The sequence below is a fragment of the Ovis canadensis genome, chromosome 11 (genome assembly GCF_042477335.2).
Source record: "Ovis canadensis isolate MfBH-ARS-UI-01 breed Bighorn chromosome 11, ARS-UI_OviCan_v2, whole genome shotgun sequence".
NCBI lineage: Eukaryota > Metazoa > Chordata > Mammalia > Artiodactyla > Bovidae > Ovis > Ovis canadensis.
This window is the reverse complement of record NC_091255.1, coordinates 53328798-53351287: the sequence shown is the minus strand read 5'-3', so window position 1 is coordinate 53351287 and position 22490 is coordinate 53328798. Positions and strand designations below refer to the sequence as shown.

At 48.8% G+C, this 22490-nt stretch overlaps 1 protein-coding gene across 1 annotated transcript in view; it reads left to right on the top strand.

Annotated features, from left to right (window-relative positions):
• Nucleotides 1-707: 707 nt before the first annotated feature.
• MAP3K14 (mitogen-activated protein kinase kinase kinase 14) overlaps nucleotides 708-22490 on the top strand; it is a 43098-nt gene continuing 21315 nt past the window's right edge. The window contains exon 1 of the mRNA XM_069543677.1: nucleotides 708-836. The gene's annotated coding sequence lies outside the window, so the exon portion shown is untranslated. The remainder of the gene's footprint in view (nucleotides 837-22490) is intronic.

Genomic DNA, 22490 nt, shown 5'->3' with positions numbered 1-22490 from the left:
CTGTGGGACGGGATTGCACCACGCCAGCCGCACGCTCTCACCAGACAAGGGTTTCAACACACAGGTGTAACCTGTATAAGCCTTTAACTCCGCAAGCTTCTCGAAGGCAGGCACTATTTAAGCCTCAGAGACGCTACAGCGCCAGGTTCACAGTAAGTGCTTAATAAAATGTTTCTAAATACACAGCCCCGCCCCGCCCCGCCCCTCTCCCCCCAACTGCCAACACACCTGCCTCAGCCGCCAAGGCTTGGAGCAAAGAAGAAACACAACCAAAACCTGGGGAGACGGCGCTTCGCGGTCTCCTAGGTAACCAGGTCTTAGGCTGGGGAGTGCCCATGCATGCGCACACTGGCCCTTCCTTCCCGTAACCTCCAGAGGAACGCAACCAGTAAGACTGCCAGAAGCCGAGCGCGCATGTGTGGTTCCACCAACACCCCGACCGCCTCCGCCTTCTGTCAATCCGTCGGCCCAGCCATCTCTGCTATAAACACTGTCCGGAAATAGTGCCCATTTCTGGAAACAGGGCCTCGTTAACCAATCGTTGCTTGGGGCGGTAGGAAGGAACTGGCTGAACGCGCCGTCTCATTGGAAGATTGGGGAGTGGGCGGGGCCAGAAGCTAGGCGCTGCCAAAGCAAGGAGGCGCGAAGCGAGGCAAATTTGCTGCCGCGGGTGGAGGCGTGGCCCCGGGGGCGGCCGGGAAGGCGGTGAAGGGGCGGGGTCCGGGGTGGGGCGGGGCGACCGTGGGCCCAGAGAGCAGCGGTCCGCGACAGGCGGCGGGAGATCGAGGGCGAGGCGAGCGCGACACTCGCTGGTGGGGGAGATCGGCGCTCGGCCGGTAGGTGACTAGAGCGAGTCCCGGGGCGAGGGGCAGAGAGGACGGGTCACTCCTCAACCCGGGGCCGGGCTGCGGCCTGGCCCGCCGCATCGGAATGGTGGGGTCGGCGGCGCGGCCCGGGGACCCACTCGCGCCGGTCCTCGGCTGTGGCAGCTGGCCGCCGGTGCGCCCTCCCTCACGCCGCCAGGGCCACGGTCGCACGCCGGCCTCACCCTGCACACCCGCAGGCCACACGCTCCCCCGGAGCGCGCGCAAGGGCCCCTTCCTTCCCTTTCCCGGACACCCCCGTTTCCCCGCGCCAGGCTGCTCCACCGCCCAGGCCTGCCCGTCCTGCTCGGTTCCCTGGATGTTCTCCAGAAGGAGGGCTTACCTCGGCACTGGGCTTAAGGTGCCGAACGCCCCAGCGCGCCGGGTCCCTGCGTCCTCCCACCTGTCCAGGCAGTGAAACCCTCAGGTCTTTCCTGGGAAGTTCTCGGGGTCACACCCCGAGCCTGGGAGAAGAGATGGAGCCTCCGATTAGCACCCAGCGGGGCAGTGCTGGCTGGTCGCAGCATCCTTTCTCTCCCTGACTCCTCGATAATTCTTTCCACTCCACTCAGGACTTCCTCTGTCGGCTCAGATAAAATATCCCATCTTGGAAGTCCATCATGGTCCTGGCAGCCTGCAGCCAGAGGCACCAGGCAGAAGGAGGCCCCGTGTAAAGAGCCCCATTTGCCCAGGAACCTCCTCTGTGCCGGGTAACTTCAGGAAAAGCAGTTTGTTTCCTAACTGAAGTTAGGATGTGGCTCTCAGTCCTAAAGGGTGGACTAGGGAATGAGTAGAGAAAAGAGACAGAAATCTGTGATATAAATTGTTTTAACTGGAGGACAATGAACCCTGTCCCTTGATGATGAACTCAAAAAGCAAGTGAAGTTATATGGTGAGAGGTGGGATCTGATACAAAATAGCCTTCTGAAGTTTATTCCAGGAATAAATGTTGAAAACCCCTTGACTAGAAACATAGTCTTTCTGAAAGATTAGAAAGAGATAGTATCTTAACATTAGTGATTTTTTTTTTTTTACTTAGTGTCTTCATACCTGTAACCCTTTTCCTTCAGATTTGTGTGTGATAAGATAAATAATATTGTCCTGTTTTAGAGGTGAGGCACCTGAAGCAGGTGTGTGTTTGGCAGGGACTGGAGGCGGGTAAATGGCTCTTGCCCAATGCCTCACAGCTGAGACTCAGGGTGACGACTTTAATCTGGGCCACTGGAATCTTTCCCCAGCTCCTTTCCCTAAAGCAGAACCACGTTATGGAACTTGGATGCAGGACATGGGGAGAAATATTTGGTGTGGTATTTATGCTCTTAACATGAGAGAACAGGTGCTTGTCTCACTTACAAAGTGTTTGGATTTACTCTTGGTGTTTTTTAAGTGATGTCAAAGTCCGTTCCTTTGGTGCAGTGATGCCAGACCTCTGAGATTTTCAGATGCCTGGAGGACATCCTCTTTTATTTTGAAGGGTGTGGCAGTGAACTTCTCAGAAGGCCTCAAAATAAAAGTACTCATCTCTGACTTTAATTTTAGAAATCTATACCCAGGTATGTGTTCCAGCTCTTTTGTGAGACCAGACAGCAGTAAGCCACCAAGCTTCAGTCCCCTTCTGACTGTTTTCAGGTTATAAGGAGTAGTTCTGAAAGGGGGTTTTTCGCCCCTGGTGCTGTCTGTTAGAGTTTGTGGGAGCAAGCGGTACCACAGACAGAGACCCTGCCAAATGAACCCTCATCTATTAAACAAAAATGTCTGGTTGGCCATTTCGCCTCCACAGACGGAGGTTTGGTTCCTCATTTTGTTTCTCCTATTGAACACTGACTCCATTGTGATCTGCTTGGAGTGTTTGTGTATCACTGAATGTTGAGAAGCGGGCTTGCCCTGATTGGTTGTCCAACTCCAGGCAACTGTTGTGGTTTTTGTTTGGTGCGTGGTAACGGTTCTTCCTGGCCAGGGTCTGGTGTGAGATCTGCAGAGATGGGAGATGGGTAAAGACTGACCCAGGGCTGTTCTCCTCGTTGTTGGCACCCTCTTAAGGGTGTCCGATCACTTTGGCCTGCGACGTCACTTTAGCTTCCTATTTTTTTTCCTGTCTCAAGGGACAGCACATGAGCTTTCCTAACCGGCCTGCCTCCCTTGATGAAGAGCTGAGAGATTCATGTTGGTTGACCTAACAGATGGTCTTTCTGGGAGGGTAGTTAAGAAATCTTAAACCAAGTTCGGCCCTGAATTAAAAGTGTAAGTTAGCTTGATACACACATAGAGAGCCTCTTTCTATCAATGGCTTCCATCATCTGAGAACTGTTTTTTTTTTTTTTCCTGGCAAAAGGTTAAAATGCAACTAAAATTCTGCTTTCATGATTAATAAGTCACTACCGCAGTTGTATCTGATGCTTCCTGTTTGCCCCATTTTAGTATTTCAGTTAAACTGGAAACATCTGAGCCTTATGGGCACTTTGGAAGACACCAGTGTGAAAGTGGTGGTGGAGGGGGGAACAGTTCCCTGTCAGTGGATTTGGGAAGCTTTAAGGATAAGCCTGCTCCCCCTGGCCTCCACACACTGAGATCCCTGGGCAGGGCAAGTAGTAGGAGTTGAGCACCTTCAAGGGGTAGGTGAGCTTTTAAATTGATGCACGTGTGAACGCTCTGCATTTGCCGGGTGGTGCTGACTGAAATGTTGAAAGCAGTCGATTAGAAATGGAAGGCCAAACATAGGGCAGATGGAGTAGTAGAGCATTTCAGTCGAGCTGAGCGAGGCACTGAACATCTGTTGGCTTTGGGGTCTTCAGTTCTAGCCTTGTCTTAACTACCTGAGGGACCGTGCAGAGAAGACTCACTTTTCCTCAGTGCCCTGTGTGCCCTTCACTGTATTCTAGTTTAAAGGCTCCCCTTCTCGTGGTGGCCAAGGCAGAGGTGGGGGTGGACATGTAGATTGGGAATTTGGGACCATCAGTTACAGACTCTTACATACAGATTGGATAAACAACAAGGTCCTACTGTACAGCACAGGGGGCTATATTTAATATCCTATAATAAATGATAATGGGAAAAAATACATATATGTATATATAAAACTGTATCACTTTGCTATATACTAAAAATTAACACAACATTATAAATCAACTGTATTTCAGTAAAAAGATCCCCTTCTCTTCTTGCTATTTTGTATGTTTTAATCTCTTATCCTACTGGTATGAATCCCTTGAGATTATATGACATTGAGAATAATGATACCTCATGGCCATTCTCTGTGTTTTCTCACAGTATTCCAACAAAGGAAGGCAGGGACCAAGATCAGGAACATGAAGCCTAGTAAGGAGAGATCAAGTGGATGAGATTACTCAGGGAATCAGTGTCATGTCCAGAATCTAAACCCACATTTCTTGACATCTAGTTCAATGCTTTTTCTACTAACTTACGTATAAAAGGATAAGTTGGGAATTTTTTTGTTTCCAAAACATGTCCATTTTGAATATAACTAAACCAGGGTAGCTGCTTTATTTTTCTATTTACGTTCACAAGGATTATCAAGAAGTGTTATCAGAAGTGTTATCAAGTAATTAAGAGTCGATACTTGTTACCCATAATAATTATTACTAAAAGTCTGAAAGATAAAGAGCACATCCTCTGGTCAAGCCTGCTTATCCCTATTTTACAGATGCAGAAAGTAAAGCAAAGGGGTCAAGCAACTCGCCCAGAACAGGAGAGCCAGTCCACGGCATCTTTGTGCCCTGTGTGGGGGGTTAGGCTGCCGGGTCAGAGAGAGAGCCAGGTCGGGTCCAGGTCTGCCACCGTCTGCCTGTGTGACACCAGGCAAATCAGTTCACTTCTCTAAGCGTCCGGTGCCCCATCTGTAAACATTTCGTGGTGTTGTTTTGAGTAGAAAATGAGAGAATATATATAAAGTGCTGAGCTCAGCACGGAATAAGCCAGAAGACACAATGGCTGTAAATGTGGCTGGTGGTTGTAGTGGTAATCGCAGTACTGGTAGTTGGCAATTACCACTTTGACTAGACCTGTTTTCTGTAAGATGATGTCAGGAAGGGTCAGGCTGCCTGACAGGGCCTGTCATTTTCTCAGCAGAACCACGAGTGGGACATGTCTTCTGTCTGGAGGTTTTAGCTGTCATGTTCTCCCTGTCTTACACTAAATTCTGCCCTCATCACCCTCCAAAGGAACCTAACAAGGCTCCAGCTCTGCCTGCTTAGAGCTGGCAAGCCTAAACCTGGGGCACCCTCGGCCACCACCCAGAGGAAGGTACAGCTGTGCCTTTCTGGGGCCCTCCTGTGTCCCTCATGCAGTGAAGTGGGTGCCAGCCTTAACTGTGGAGGGGAAAAAAGGAAAATACTGTGTAGAATATAAGTCAACAAACACTTGTTCCTCTCTGGGAGAGTAAAAGGGAAGCCTGGGTCCTGTGGGGCAAGGTTCCCACCACCGTGTGGCACCCTGCCCTTTGTCATCTTTTCACTGGTCTGGGGGCCCTTGATCCACAGTCAGCAACTCTCAGATTTCCCTTTAAATCACCCAAGGGAAAAAAAAGCAAAAAAAACAGTTTCACATTACATTTTAAATTATTTTTCTCCCCCCTCTCTTAATAGAAAACAAAAATGCAAGCTCCCACCAGGCTGACGTCCCCTTTAAATAACATCTTGTTTTCTCTTGGGGAAGCTGTCTTCATGGCCAGAGAGTCATTTCTAAAGTGAACCTAGTTTTTAGAAAAAATAGATCACCGGATGTCAAGCCTCGTGTGGAGCTAACAGTTCAGATGAAAATGAAACCAGCAGGCCCGGAGTGGCAACTCCACACTTGACTTCAGACTGGAGGTGAGAGGCAGAGTGTGTCTGAGCCCAGGTCGGCAACTGGTTGGCCCCACAGACTGCATTTGATAGGTGCCTTAGTCATTTTCCAGGCAGCTTTGCTTAGGTGAGCAGAGCACTTTCTCTGGAAGGTGAGTCACACTTGCAGGGGTGTAGGTGACATGCGATTTATTCCCCAGCTCAGTCACAGGAAGTCTTGAGCAGACCTTGTGGAGAAGCTGTCTGCCAAAGCTCATGTTCATTTCAGTCCAGGGGCTTTGGAGGCAGGGGGGATAAGGAAGCCAGCTAGGGGCTCCCAGGGCTTGTCAAACAACAGAAAAATGGCTCCTCCAGCAGGGGGTCATGTGGACCCGGCAGAGAGCCCAGATCAGCAGTGTCACCACGCTCTTGAGCCCAACCACCTTGAGGGTGGAAAATGGCCCATTTCCAATGATAGTCAACAAAGAAGCCAGAGGAGAGCTTTGGCTCCAGGGAGCTGGGAAACCCCTTGGCAAAAAGCAGAAAGATACAAACCACAACTTTGGTGTGAAAGGCCTTTCGGGGAACCCTTTTCTACCTGCTTTCCTTTTTACCACCTGAGTTGGAGGCTCTGAAGAGCTCCAGGGATCAGAAAGGCTGGATTGGACCTTGGCTTTCAGGAAACTTGCGAATTCTGAGCCTGCCACACCAGTGTTTGGATTCAGAAAGATGCTGCAAAGGAGACTCCTGAGCCATCTCTTCCACACAGTTTCTGGTTGCCGGACTTTCTGCCGACCCTCTTAGCACTAAAGCCATGACCAGGTATCCTTCAAGGCACAGGGTTTGTTTCAGACTCTCTGTCTTGGACCAATACAGTTGGTGTTGAACTTATTGCTGAAGGTCAGAGACCTCTCAGTGTCCAGGTGGGCTTGACTTTATTGAAACCACAGGGGAAGAGCTAGTGTTACCTTGTTTCATTTATCCATCGCAGGCTCCTCTCCAGCCCCCTGCCCACACCTCTTCCATCTAGACTAGCCAGCAGTCACTTTGGGTGGGCGTGGCTAAGTGACCTTAGGCCTGAACCTCTCTGTCAAGAAAGAGCTGCTGGGCTTCCCTAGTGGCTCCGTGGTAAAGAATCCACCTGCCAATGCAGGAGACATGGGTTCAATCCCTGATTTGGAAAGATCCCATATGGCAACTAAGCCTGTGTGCCACAACTATTGGGCCTGCGCTCTAGAGCCCAGGGGCCACGATTGCTGAAGCCTGCGCACCCAAGAGCCCGTGCTCCGTAGCAGGAGAAGCCGCTGCAGCGAGACGCTCGAGCATCGCAACCAGAGAGTAGCCCTGTTCACCGAAACTAGAGAAAGGCCCATGCCGCAGCAAAGACCTGGCACAGCCAAACAAATAAATAAAATCATAAAAAAATTATTTTTTAAAAAGAAACTGTTTTGAGTTACAGCCTGGAAGCGATCATAACCGTTTACACACTTCTCTGTTTAACAAAAGAGAAAATGGTGAACTCAGGAAGTTAAGTGAGTTGCCCAGGGCCACACAGCTAGTTAATTGCAGGATCTGAGCTAAAGTCCAGGCTCTTTGTGCCTTGCTGTGTTGCCACTGAGCGAAGGAGATACTCCCAGAGCAGGGGTTACTCCTTCATGTCCCCACCCAACCCCATCACACTTGGTCTTTCTTCTAGATCTGCCAGCCTGGGGAGGGTGGAGCCAGAGCAATAGCCACCCTGAGTCTAAGAAAAAGTAAACAGAAAGCTATTTATTTGACACTCTCTTGTACCATGAGGTTCGTGTAACCACAGGAGGTGAAGGTTGATAAGAAAATACAATTCTGGGCAGGGTTACCTGGAAGTCTCAAAGGTTGTCTCCACCTGTAGGGCACTGACCTACCTCACCAGGCAGTATCTTACCCAGAGGTGGGCCTTCAGTAGCTATGAATGATTGATTGTGAGGCTGCAAATCCACTGTGTGCCAAGAAGCTCTTCTGTATCTTTTTCCTGTCATGTGGCCCATGGCATACAAGTGGCCCAAAGACCTGGAGTAGTTGGACATCATTCCCTCCGGATCCATCCAGCTCCTCTCAGTGAAGAGGCTCTCCTTTGTGGGCAAAGCTTGATGTCACATCTGAATAATGTCCCCTCTAAGTCTAAAGAATTGTCCTGTCTGAGATCCACCACCATGCTCTGCTGTCTTTGACATTTCCTTTTACCAACCAGAATTAGTCCTGTTACTACTAGGGAGAGCTGGGAGGCTTGGGACAAAGGGAGGCTTTGCCAACCTCAAATGAGGATGCTCTTACCAATTAAGATTAGAAATGGACTTCTCTGGCCCAGAAAGTTAGGTTGGATGATAACTAACCTAACCTAACAGATAACTTGAGCCCGTGCTCAGCAGTCCCAATTGGGAGATGCTTTGAGAGGCAGGAATAGATTTACAAAGACGAATACAAGGGACTTCCCTGGTGGTTCAGTGGTTAAGATTCCATGCTTCTACTGCAGAGGGCACAGGTTCAATACCTGGTCAAGGAACTAAAATCCTGTACTCCCTGTCATGTGGCCAAAAGAAGAAAAAAAAAAAAGATGAATGTGAAAGGCAGAGATTTGCATGTTACCTCCCATCTAACACATGTATGCAAATCTGAGCCCAGATGCATGCCAACCAGTTGAGAAGGGTCATCGTCTCAGGAATTGGAAATCATGTGTTTCTCTCGACGAGCATGTAGGAGTGCGTGTACATTCTCAGTTGCGTCTGACTCTTGTGACCCCTTGGACTGTAGCCTGCCAGGCTCCTCTGACCTTGGAGTTTCCCAGGCAAGAATGCTGGAGTAGATTGCCATTTCCTTCTCCAGCATTTAGGAGAAAGGATGACAAGGTGGCTCAGTAGCTGGCTTGCAGGACTCCTCCTTGCTGGGGTGCAGGCAGAATACAGCTACCATGCTGTGTGCATGGAGCGGACTTCTTCCCTCCAGCTCACCAGGCGACTGCACCGCCTGGGGTCTCAGAGCCTATGGCACCTGTCTGTCCTGCAGGAGTACATCCGGCATCCTTTATCCCAATCAGAGCTCACCAGGGGGATTAAATGCACTGGCTCTGCTAGGGGCTAGCATCTGAAAACAAGGACAGCTGAGATGCTGTCCCTCGACAAGGTTGCTGCGGTGGCAGAAAGATGGACATAGAGGCAGATACATTGTGTGTGTGTTCAGTCACCAAGTCACGTCCAACTCCTTGCAACCCCATGGACTGCAGCATGAAAGGCCTCCCTGTCCCTCACCATCTACCAGAGTTTGCCCAAGTTCGTGTACATTGACTCAGCGATGCCATCCAACCATCTCATTCTCTGTTACCCTCTTCTGCTTCTGCCTTCAGTCTTTCCCAATGTCAGGGTCTTTTTCAGTGAATTGGCTCTTCCCTTCAGGTGACCAAAGTATTGGAGCTTCAACTTCAGCATCAGTCCTTCCAATGAGTATTCGGAGTAGATTGACTGGTTTGATCTGCTTGCTGTCCGAGGGACTCTTAGAGTCTTCTCCAGCACCACAGTTCAAGACTATCAATTCTTTAGCACTCAGCCTTCTTTTGTTGAGGTGCTGCCCCTCAACAAACTTGCCATGGTGGCAGGAAGATGGACATAAAGGCAGACATATTACAGGTGCCAAGTTATGAACCATGGCTATGGGAGCTGGAGGGGGCTGAGTAAGTCCCCTCGGATGGTGGCTCCCCTTCCCCAGCTCCCATGGGGAGGAGCCCCGCCTTCCTATCCAGCGTGTCTGGGCAGGAACACCCACAGTATTGCTCTCATCTCTTGGAATAGGAGTTTGAGAGCAGTCTGGAAACTTCAGCACTCCAGGGGAAGGGAGCGCAATGGTGGAGGTATAGGCTCTATCAGTAGAAATGTGCTGGAACATAGCTCAGAGCCAAAGCAGACAGCGAGTAAGTGAAAGGTGAAAAGTGAAGTCACTCGGTCATGTCCAACTCTTTGTGACCCCATGGACTGTAGCCTACCACACTCCTCCGTCCATGGGATTTTCTAGGCAAGAGTACTGGAGTGGGTTGCCATTTCCTTCTCCAGAGGATCTTCCTGACCCAGGGATCGAACCTGGGTCTCCTGCATTGTAGGCAGACACTTAACCGTCTGAGCCACCAGGGAAGTCAGTGAATAGCAGGCCGTTAAAGACACAGCTGACTTATCCTAGCCTTCCAGGCTGGGGCGGAGAGGGCAGTGGCCGCGCTTGCCAATCCTGTATGCTTGGGGCCACTCAGACAGAGGCGCAGGCGGATGGTCTGAGGCCCGACCCGTGACAGTGGGTCTCAGTGACTGGGCTACAGCAGTGAGAACTCGAGACCGTTTCTGCCTTGGTCACCCTCGCATCTGCTCTGGCCAGCACAGCACCTGGAGCGTGGTAGCCGCTGGCTGGCTGTTGTGCATGGCAGTGCAAAACTAGAATCGACACTCCTCTTTCTGGGTCGTGCTGGCCTGAGAGAGGCTAAGCTGCCACAGGCTGGCTCTTGGTGCCCCCTCCTTTACCAAGGAATTGATCTGGGACCCGCTGGGAATATTCCCTGTCTTAGTGTGGGTCCCAAGCCCTTTCCTCTGTCCTGGGGGAGGACAAAGAATGTGACCCCGTGTTAGAAAGAGACATGTCCTCAAGGGACATGTCCATCCAGGCCAGTCTGTCAAAGGATGTGTAGGACAGCATCTGAAACGAGGCCATGGTCAGGGTTCAGGGCCATAGTCTGGTGCCACTGCCAAAGGGACCTTGTCCTTCCTTTCATATAGCCCCATGCGTTGGAAGCCTTCTGTGGAAAGCCAAGTTGTTTGGGTTTCTTGTTTATTCTGAAGTTCCTCAAACTAGTTCCTCAATTTCAGAACCAGTCACCAATAACTACAATGAAGTTGAAGCCTCTTCCCTGACAAAGAGGCTGAGCCCATCGCTTTTCAACTCCCCAGCCGAACAGGTAGACCCTGCCTGAAGCCAGTCCTACCTGTGAAAAGCAGAGTTACCAACCAACAGAGGTGGGGAGGGGTTGTGTTGCAGTGGAAATTGACCACAGCCCAGGGAACTGCTCCTTGCTCAGAACTCAATCTGAAAAGTTAAATAACAAGTTTTTCACAAGCAGACCTTGCTCACGGTGATGACCTTAAGGCTTGGCAAGATCCAGAAGTGTGTTTTGACTCATCAAAGAAAGCCGGTTGTGTCTGGTTTGATTTTGGCGTGGAAGGCAGTTTATGGCCCTGTCATCAGAAACTGGTCGCGATGGAGTGGTACACACTGCAGCTACCACTTCGTCAGAGCACTCCGTTACATCAGATACCCCAACCTGCAGATTTCAGTGACTTTATGAAAATTTTTTGACATAGCATACATTAAAAATTGCTTCCTGCATATTGGATAAAACAAAGTACCCATGTGGTCAGGGTTTTTCTCAATTACACCCTCCATGCTCCTGCTTACCAGTCCCATAATTGTCTCTGGATCAGTGATGCTTCCAGTGGCATCTTTCTATATGCTATTGACTCTCCTCATGCAAAAGATTTGAAAGTTGAATTGAAAATGTCCTTGTAATGTGTTTAAGGTTTATACAATACCCTATATCAGGGAACTGGGGAGCAAGTAATAACCACATTTATGAATTTAATAACTGATGCTCAAGGCTTTGCTATTAAAAACAAAAACAAGCAAATGGTAAGCTAGGCTCAGGAAACCCGGAGCCAGGCTTTATAAAATGAACGATGAATTTGAATTTTGTCGTAGAATTGGCCCCTGGGACGGGCCCAGCTGAGGTAAGCACGGGTGGGCTAAGGAACACAGGCCTGCCACAGGCTTGGAGTCTTTGTTCCCCACTGCCGTTTTAAAGTTGCTTTTTCCAGAACATAGGCTGGCTGTGCTATGCTTCCTAATTGAGATGCTTCCTCCTGGGTCAGTCCCTGGGTTTCTCACTAATAAACGTTTGGCTTGTGGCAGCTTCTCCATTTGGGTCCCAGTTTTTAAAACTTGGATCATTTGAAAGTGGATACAGTGTCATGATTAGAATATGGACTTTGACATGGAAGTCCCATGTGCAAATCCTGCTTCTGCCACTTCCTTGCAGTGTGACCTTGGGCAGATCACTTGATCTGCTGAGCCTCAGTTTATCCCTCTGTACAAGGGGAATGATAGAGTTATTGTGAGGATTCAAAGAGTAATACACGTGAACACATAGCAAAATTACCTAATATACCCAGTACATAGCAAGCAGTCTTAGCTGCCATTATTATTTTTATTATAATTGACAACCAGCATGTAATTCTCTGCAGACATACAACAGCAGGTTGTTGAAAACACCCAAAGATGTCCACAGGAGAACTGATTTCAGCTGTAGCTGCTGAGGAATCCTGGGTCCTGGTCCATCATGCACAGGCAGGTCATTGTTGAGTCCATTCAGAGCCGAGGCCTTGCCAGCAGACATAAGCAGCCAAAGAGGGGCCAGTGTTTTTCTCTCAGGTCCAGTTCTGCTGTTTCCCACTCTTTTTTTTTTAATTTTTATTGGGGTATAGTTCATTTACAATGTTGTGTTGGTTTCTACTGTACAGCAAAGTGAATCATGCTCTTTTTTTACATGCATATCCACTATTTTTTCCCGATTTTTTTCTCGTATAGATCATTACAGAGTACTGAGTAGTCCTCTGTGCTATACAGCAGGTCCTTATTAATTATTCACTTATTTATAGTGGTATGAATATGTCAGTCTCAAACCTCCAATTTATCCTTTTCCCCACTGGTAATCATAAGTTTGTTTTTTACATCTGTGACTCTTATTTCTGTTTTGGAAATACGTTTATTTGTACCATTTGTTTCCCATTCTTTATGGGGCCACACGTGCCCACGAGCATGCCTTACATCTGGCATCTTCGCCACTGCGTTAAACTTGTCACTGGATGGTTATAAATTAAAAGCGGGGAAGCACTGGCCGCCAGAGCTGGGGACGGCTGGCAGAACCATCTGTGAGCACCCTCCTGCTTCTTGAGTCACTGCAAATGAAACTCACAGTCCCCGGGGGAGAACAAGAAGGGGGGTGAAATGGAAACCAAAACCAGGAGGGACGAGCTTACCCATCTCCAGCTTCTGTGTTCGCAGCCCTGTGGCCAGAACTCACTGACCAGCCCCAGGGGTTCTGGCAAGGTTTCCTCTGTGTGTGTGTGTGTGTGTGTAGGTGGGGGTTACAAATGTGGACCCGATGCCTCATTCCATATCAAGAGACCCTCTTTTAGTTATAGCTTGGTTTCACCATAAAAGTAATATCCCAGAGAGAGCATCTCTAGAGGGACATGTAAGAAATAGGTAATGGGATCCCCTCAGAAGAATGGGAGAAGGGTGGGAGGGACTTATATTTCTCATTGTATATCTTTTCTATATTTTATTTTTGCCACTTGGAAACCTCTGTTAAAAAAATGAAGACTGAGGGAATTCCCTGGCAGTCTAGTGGTTAGGGCTCTGCACTTTTGCTACCAAGGGTCCAGGTTCTATCCCTGGTCAGAAAACTGAGATCCCACAAGCAGCATGGCATGACCAAAAAAGAAAAATGAAGACTAGGAAAAGTAGTACCTGCTCACTGCGAAGAAAAAAAAAAAAAGTGAAAATGTTAGAAAAGTATAAAGAATATTAAAACACCACCAAGGGAGAACCATTGCTGCATATCTGTGCTAAGTGTCTACATTTTTATAAATGTTGATAAAACATACAGACACATGCTGCTGCTGCTGCTAAGTTGCCTCAGTCGTGTCCGACTCTGTGTGACCCCATAGACAGCAGCCCACCAGGCTCCCCCGTCCCTGGGATTCTCCAGGCAAGAACACTGGCGTGGGTTGCCATTTCCTTCTCCAATGCATGAAAGTGAAGTCGCTCAGTTGTATCCGACTGTTGGAGACCCCACAGACTGCAGCCTACCAGGCTCCTCCATCCATGGGATTTTCCAGGCAAGAGTACTGGAGTGGGGTGCCATTGCCTTCTCCGACAGACACATGCTAGGTGGGATCATGTTGTGGTTGAGTTGCTCAGTTGTGTCCAACTCTTTGTGACCCCATGGACTGTAGCACACCAGGCTTCCCTGTCCTTCACCATCTCCCAGAGTTTGCTCAAACTCATGTCCATTGAATCGGTGATGCCATCCAACCATCTCATCCTCTGTCTTCCCCTTCTCTTTCTGCCTTCAATCTTTCCCAATATCAGGGTCTTTTCCAGTAAGTCGGCTCTTTGAGTCAGGTGGCCAAAGTATTGGAACTTCAGCTTCAGCATCAGTCCTTCCAATGAATATTCAGGGTTGATTTCCTTTAGGATTGACTGGTTTGATTTCCTTGCTGTCCAAGGGACTTTCAAGAGTTTATGATTCTGTATCCTTTTTCTGTTAACATTGTATGCCATAAGCATTTTTCCATATAGGCAAATATTATTTGTAAACGTTTTTAATGGCTGTGCCATGACTTATTTAATATTATCCTCTCATGTAATTAGACATTGTTATCCGAGTGTTTTACTGTTATAAAGATATACTGAGCATCTTTGTATATCTTTTCCTGTATTTCTCCATACATGCTCCATACCTCCTAGATTGCAGTTCTGGAGTTGTGTGCACAAATGGCTATCTTCCCTTGGTGTATGATGATTTATCATATTTAGAGTTCTTTTATCTACATTACTTCATGTGATGAGTCAAGGGAATAAGGGTGAGAAGAACAAGGAGGCCGGGTGCCAACAGAAGGGACTTCCTGGAGGTGGGAGGCCTGAGCTTCGCCTGGGAAGGATAAGCAGGATGGGCAGGGTGGCCCACACAAGGATGAGGCGCACACGGAGACTGTAGATCTGAGTAGCCAGCAGGGTCTGGAGAGCTCAGACTGACCAAAGCCAAACCCTGTGTTTAGGGAAACAGTGGTGAGAGATTATGGACCACAGAGTTGGGACCGGGCCGTAAGCCGTGCACAGCCGACAGATGTCTTACAGCTTGAGGTTATCTTAAGGACATGATGAGTTGAGATTAGCTTGGCCTCGGTGTGGGATGGGAGGGGTCAAGGAGAAGCTGAAAGTGGGTAAGGCCTGTGCTAATAGAAGAGGTGTGCGGTGATTTCGTGCCTTAAACACTGGAAAGGGCTGGAGACAGCAGTGTTTCAGCACACGTGGGGCTAGTTAACATTGACATGTGGTGGGAACTGGGGATGGGCATAAATATTATTCCACACATTTCATCTACCCGGCAGTGTGACCTATGGAATTGGCAGCGAGACTAAGTTTTGCGGGCATAGCAGATTTATTTTTTATAACTGACCTGTAAGATTTTAATGATTAATGTACATTCACATTTCATTTCCTCTTTAATGGGAAATGCTTAGGCAGAAATTGCTCTCCTGGGAAGCAGGCCGCAAGCTGGCGAGGAGGCAGGTTTTGAGATTCCTGCAGCTGAGTTTCATTCCTTCCTGCAATGTCTTATTTCTAGATCCTAGTGCCCACTTCATCTCTCTGCCAAAGGGAAATTCGCCAGCCCTACAGAGGCCTGTAACTTGTGACTTTATCGGCCCTGGCTGGGCAGGTGAGGGAGCGGGTTCTGTCCCAGTGGCAGGGTTTTCATTCAACGCCCAGTCTCCACCATCTGCCCCTACCCCTTAAGCTCCTCCACCTGGAACCCTGCCCCTGAATTAGACTCCTCTTGCTCTGCTGAGAGTTTCACCCCTGGGGGTGGATCAGGATCAAGCACAGTCCCATGGTCTGGTACCTGAACTCCATCTGCAGCCTCATCTCTGCAGCTCCTGACAAGCTTTGCTCACCAGCAACCTCAAGCTGTTAATTCCTACAGAGACTCATTTTGTTCCTTAACTTTTGCCGCCCCCTCTATTTGGAATGTTTAGTCACTCAGACATGTCTATCTCTTTGTGACCCCATGGACTGTAGCCCGCCAGACTCCTCTGTCCACGGGATTTCCAAAGCAAGAATACTGGAGTGGGTTGCCATTTCCTTCTCCACGGGATCTTCCTGACCCAGGGATCAAACCCCCCGTCTCCTGCTTGGAACACCCACTCCTTTTTCTTGAGAACTTCTTGCTCAACCCTTGAGACCCACTCCGGGTGTCCCCTGCTTTAGGAAGCCTTTCCTGATCTCCAACAGGCGGGGCTAGCTGTCTGTCCATGTGTTCCCACTGCATCTCGGTGTGTCCGTCCCCGTCATCGCATCGCTGTATTGTAAGGAGCTACTTGTCTCCCCAGGAGACTGTAAGCTCTTCAAGGGGCTGTGTCTTCTTCCTCAGCATACACCCTGCACTCAGCACTGGCTCTACACCCAGCAGACCAGTACATGTTCAAAGAACGCTGTGTTAGAAGATCCTGCAATTCTCTGCAATGTGACAGGACACTCTAAAGGCAAGACCTTCCTCATCCAGAAAGCTTCAACCTGCTTCTGGATTTAGAGGTGCTTTCTTGTGGGCATATAAGTGATTGTTATATCTTTCTGTTTTAAGTATTTTGTCTGCTATTAATAATACATGTTTTAGTGAGTATTGGCCTGGCATATCTCTTTTCATCCTTTGTTCGAAATCTTTCTGTATAATTTTGTTTTGTCTCTTTTAGTTAGCATCTAGCTGGATCTTTTAAAATCCTGATTGTCTGACTTTTAATGTGAAGCAGTCTTCATCTATTTGTGTGTATTGTGAGTAATGACGTATTGATGCTTTGGCTTATTTTTGCCACCATAACTTGTGTTCTCATTTTATACTTACTGTCCTTTTTCTTTGCTTCTTTTTTCCTTCTTTCCCTGCCTTTTGTTAGAGTGATCAAGTTTTCTATTTTTCCTTCTTTACACTTTTGCTTTGGAAACTGACTTGTATTACTATTCTTACAGTTAGTTACTCTTAAATTTTAACATACATACTTATAGTTTTTTTCTGATGAAATGTAAAATATTCATATGTAACTTTCACAAACTAGCAAAGCTCATATCACTCTACCCACTGGACAACGCACCCCACCCTTCTTTCTTATCTGTATTATCTAAAACTTAATGTTTTGTGTTGAAGTAAACAGAACTAGAGAGACGTTTATGTGTTTTAAAAAAAATTTTTTTTTTTTTTTTGCCTTGCAGCTTGTAGGACCTTGGTTCTTTGACCAGGGATTGAACCTGGGCTGTGACAGTGAAAGCACTGGGTCCTAACTTCTGGGCCACCAGGAAATTCCCTAAAACTTAATGTTTTAAAGTGGTTTAAACTGATTTTTTTTTAAACATTCAATTGTTGATTAAATTGACCAACATCATATCAATTTCTGTGCCTACCATTGTTTCTTGCATCCCATTCTACTCTGATTTACTTTTCTGCTTCCAAAAGCACATCCTTCAGTGCTTCTTTCAGTGAAGGTGGTACTGTCTTTCCTAGAACGCTTGTTCTTTTGTGCATGTATTGTGTGGGTTGTTTGTGTTTTTTTTAATCATTTTAAGAAAATGAAATGACCTGTTAAAACTTAGTTAAAAATGGTAACATTCCCAGGAACTGGTGTAACTCCACCAGAAGTTTGACCAGTTTACTGCTGAGCCAGCCCTTAGTGATGAGATCCCTCATTTTTAGTTCTTGTGCTTCCTGCCTACACAGGCTAAGAAATTATTACCAACAGTGAGCAGACCCTGCGGGTAAAACAGGAGTAGTGATATGGACATGGGTAGTAATATTGCTCAATTCCTAGAGTTCCAGGTGCCTTTGCCAACAAGTTTTTATCCTGGAAAGGAAATGAGGATGCTTAGGTTCCCAGGGAAGGGCCCGGAGTGTCCTAGTTTTAGCTTTAAAAACATGTTGATGCTCTAGTTGTATAAATTGGGCCTCATGTGTTTCTGCAGGTAACTTACCTCTCGGAGCCTTAGTTTCCTATGAAAAATATCATCAACCCTGCAGGGTGGTTGTTCATCAATAACATGGATAAAGCACCTAACACATGCCCAACACAGAGACTTTAATGAATGGTGGTGACTGTTACAACCCTTGGCACTTAGGAGGCTCTCATTGATTATCTGTTGTGCGAATGCAGGAGCATGCTAGCAAAGGCTTCATTGAGGAGACAGGTTATAAAAGACAGGTGAGATCTGGACAGATAGCAGTAATAAAGGAAGGAGACGCTCTTTACAGAAGAGCAAAGTGAGCAGAGGAAAAAACCAAAGCTTACCCATTGCTGCTCAGGCAAGTGAAAGGACCATCGCGACTGAAACAGTGTCTGAGGGCAGGGGCTTGGAGAGGGTCGGCAGGGCAGGAAGGGGGCCTGGGGGATGCATGGGGATCTCTGGGTCCGCCTGGCCAGATGGCTGTTTTGCCTGGCCAGCTCATCTGCCCAGCGCTTGCCCTTGGTTCCCCTTCCTGCACACCCCTTGTTCCTGATAGGCAGAGGCCGGCCCAGTGTGGCCTAGTAGGCAGGCAAGCTGAAGGCTTAAAAGAGGAAGCAGCAGAGAGAGATTGGTTTTCAACTAATATCTTATTAAGGAAGTTGAGTCATTCTACTTCTGCTATTTGTCTCCTCTGGGCATTCAGAGAAGGACACGTTTTTGCTTCCAGATGAAATATCATGAGAGGGATTTGCCCTGGTCTGCTCTGGCCCCTCTGGACATTTTGTACATGGCCCTATATTTCTGTCTGATATACAGCAAACCAAGGCTTAAAGTGTTGAATGCCTTAGGTGAGGCTTGATGGGCTGGCTGTATGATGCTGAAACAGAGAAGTCCCATTGTCTCAGTGATGGTGCTCATGAGCTTGGTCACGGGTAAGGGAATGAACTTTGATTCAGCATCGTCTCCTGGCCAGGCAAGCTAACTGGAGAGGCAGCACCGTGAGTGCAGCTGCACCTCTGCAGTTTGTCACCGTGTGACTGTTTTGGCAGGCTACTGAACTTCTCTAAGCCTGAGTTTTCATTCTGAAATTGACACTAGTAATGATGGTGCTTAGGAAATACTAACTATCATTCTGAATCGAAGTCCTCTAGCCTTCAAAAACCCTGACAAGTCAGTGGCATTTAGGGAACTAGAAGGAACCTCAAATGATTTCCTAGGTCAGTAGTTTTCAAACTCTTTTCCTTGAAGACCTAGGATGTTGGAGAGGTCCTTGTGGACGGAGGCAAGCTGAGTGTGTGGGGCCCTTGCCCACCTTCAGCAGAGCAGCTTTCTCTAATTTGAGTTATGTGTCAGTTGCACGTTTCCAGGTCTTTTATATTGTGAAGGTTGAGGTATGATTTCTTTTAATAAAAATGGTCCTGTTGCTTTTTAATAAAAAGCCTCCACAGCTAGAACTCGTATCTTCTGGTCCCCAATCTGCTGTTTTTACTGTCCTTACTAAAACAGGGAACTGAAATATGATACATTTTAGAAAGGTCATCACCACTGAAGATCAAAATTTTAAACATTACTCTGTGCCTCCCAGTTTAATCAAGCAATCATTTCATCTAAACCCTATCCCCATCCCAGAATCCTAGGAAGAGAAAGTATGCTGTCAGAGAAAGCATTGCTGAAATAGTCTCAGGCAGGAGCTGTCTAATAGCACTTTCTACAGTGATAGAGGTGTTCTGTGTGAACGCTACTATATGGTAGCTAGGATAACTGAAGAACTGATTTTTAAATTTTATTTTAAATGAATTGATTTGAATGTCACCTACCATACAGCACAGGGAACTCTGCTCAATGCTATGTGACAGCCGGAATGGGAAAGGAGTTTGGGGGAGAATGGATACATGTATATGCATGGCTGAGTCCCTTTGCTGTCTATGTGAAACTATCACAACATTGGTAATCAGCTATACTCCAATACAAAGAGCCCCCTCCATGCTCCTCTGTCCACGGGATTCTCTAGGCAAGAATACTGGAGTGGGTTGCCATTCCCTTCTCCAGGGGATCTTTCCCATCCAGGGATCAAACCCAGGTCTCCTACATTGCAGGCAGATTCTTTACCATCTGAGCCACCAGGAAAGCCTGCAATACAAAGTAAAAGAGAAATAGAAAAGTAAAATAAATGTAAATAGCCATGTGGCCGGTGGCTGCCGTATTGACAGTGCAGCCTGATAGTATAGAGCAGGGGTCGGATGGCAGTCCCTGGCCACTGGGCATTAGAGTCATCCAGAGAACTTGTCAGAAGTACAGATTCTGGGCCTAATGCCCAGTGACTGACTCAGTAGACCTAGGGCAAGTACGTTTGAGAGCCCATCTAGTTATTGTAACTTAGGTAGGATAGCACTGCCTTAGTGAGCTCTTACTTGGCATAGAAGAATTGAGCCAGAATCAGCCGTTTAGCCTTGGCCTTGGTCTTCTGGGGAGACTAGAACAACCTTCTGAGGAATGTCAGACCCTTGGGAAATGTGATGAAACCTATGGACCTCTTCCCTGGAGAAACACCAATAAAGTTCCTAGGGTTCCCAGACCTCCCTGAAGCCATCCTTGAACCCACATGGAGAACTCCTCAGCTTGGACAGATCTTTACTAAGCTGGAGAGGGAACTGAGCTGGAGCCCAGGAGCCTTGTCCACCGCAGGAGTGTCACACACACCTGCCCAGGGGTTGACCTGGTGCTCTCCCCATCATGCCTACCCCCAGGCCGCTCCAGGGGGTCATGGAAGCCCCACAGAAGAGAGGACAGGCCGTGTACGTGGATCAGGCCCTACAAGAATACTGACTTAATTCTGCCCCTTTCCCTTCCCCTTGTGTGTTCATGGCCTTGTGAGTGAGCTGAGCGGGTGTGGCTGTTGCCGCTGCTCACATCCTCGGCTCTGACACGTGGAGCGGAGGGAAGAGTGCATCTGAGGCCTGAGTGGAGCTGTGGAGAGCGTCCAGCTGAGTAATGGATCAGGATTTTGACTTGCCTTCAAAGGCAGAAACACAGCAGGCTCCCACTTAGTCCTCACTTCCCGCGAGCTGCAGGAGCGAGAGAAGGGGCAGAGCTGCAGGGCTCCAGGCTGGGGCAGCAAGCCGGGGCCCAAAGCCCAGAGCTGGGCAGGCCCACCCAACCAGCAGTCCCAGGCTTAGTGCAGAACCCCACTTTTTGTCGATCAGAACCCACGTGGAAGTGGGGAGGGAGTGAGGAAGCGAGCGTGTATATATGTCGAGCGCTGCTGTCCGGCCGGTGTCCTGAGAATAGCCTCTTGAACTTGGAGACAGTCGATGAGAGTCTGAGTCATGGTCATGTGGCACCGGAAAGGCAGACACAGGAGAAGCTGTGCAACTCCCGGGCCGTGATTTCGCGCCCCCGGGAGGCGAGGGGCAGCCTGTTTTCCCCGTGCCCTTCACAGGTTCAGCAGCCAGCTGCTGGGTTAGCTTCTCAGGCTCCCTTGTTCCTCTCTCTGCCTGTCAGGCTGCCGGGTGAGTCATCAGGGCACTGCAGAGGAGGCAGCCCTGACCTCGGCTGCCTTGGCCTCGGTTTCTCTGGGATGGGGCGCCTAGAGTGCTCACAGAGGGAGGACCAGGGCCCCTGGCCAGCTGCCCACCCAGCCACCAAGGTGAAAGGACAGCTCATGGAGGAGGGGCTCCCCACAGCCTGTCTGGAGGAGCGCCAGCTCCGGGTGAGCCATGTCAGGCAGGAAAGGCCACGTGAGCCCGAGTGCAGCTCGGCTCTAAACAGCAGGGTGCCTCAGAACAAGACTGACCACTGGCCATTCCTCTCACGGCCCAGTGAAACTCTCTCTTCATCCTAAGGTTCCCGGCATCATCCTCAATTCCCTCCTGCAGCCAGCACGCCCTGTGCCCTGCTCTGCTGCCCACCAGGGACACCACCTCTGCCCTCAGGAGCCTTCTGCCCAGGGAGGCCCATGACATCCCCCCTTGCCCGCAGCCCAGGGACTGGGGAGTGGACAGCACAGCCCAATAGGCCTGGCTCCACACAGCCCCATGCAGACTGGTGATCTCCGGCAAGTCTCCGCCTAATTAGGCCTCCATAAAAATGAGGAGATTGAAGCAGTGTCCCTGTAGGCATACCTCTAATATTGTTAGGTTTGGAGCACTGGGGGTCTGTTTGTAAGATCTTGTTTCTCTTATAAAGAGGCTGAGAGAGGTAGGCCCTACTCTAGGCCCTGGATCAAGGCCTTTTGGAGATGGACAGGGGCTGCAGAGGTGTGGAATGGGATGAAAGTACCCTTACAAGTAGAACAGCCAGCCTTGGAGGGCTTTCCCCTAGTTGAAGTCAGAGCACCCCTCAGACTTAAGGTCATCAAGAAACAGTGAGGCCACCCATTCAGCCGCCTGAGCATCCAGCCTGCAGGACCACACCGGCATCCAGGCTGAAAGCTGGAACCACTCTGAGTTCAAAGCTAGCAAGCCCCTGAAGGCAGAAATGTGGGCATCAAATTCATAGCAACCGACAAACCTTCCCCCACCCCCACACCCCAGTCAAGCTGCCTCAGCCTTTCGTGTCTGCTGTGGTGAGGCAGATGCTGTAGGCAGGAGGTTTCAGCCTAGAGTTTCCCAGTGTCCCACGGGCTCTTGGAAGCTTCCAGCCTCCTCAGGCAAAAGGGCAGAGGTATAGAGGCCTGGCTTCCCGCGGTCTGTCTTCACCCCTCAAGAGCAGACGGAGGCGTGATTCAGGATGAATGGAGCTACCGCAGAGAAGACCTCATGTGTTAGCAGCAGCCTGAGGACCAGCCTGCCATCAAAGAGCGTTTAGGAAAGTGTCTGCAGTCAGTGCCTTCTCAGGCTTTGTCGCAAACAAGTCATGACCCAGTAGGGCACTGCCCTTGGGAGTTCAGAGCCCCAGTCTTTAAAAAACTTCCCAACTGCAAACAGTCTCAGGGCAGCGCTGTTCTCTTTTGTGACCACTCCAGCCTGCGTGCTCTTTGCACAGATTGTCACAACAGTACTTTCTCTCTCCCATCTGGCTC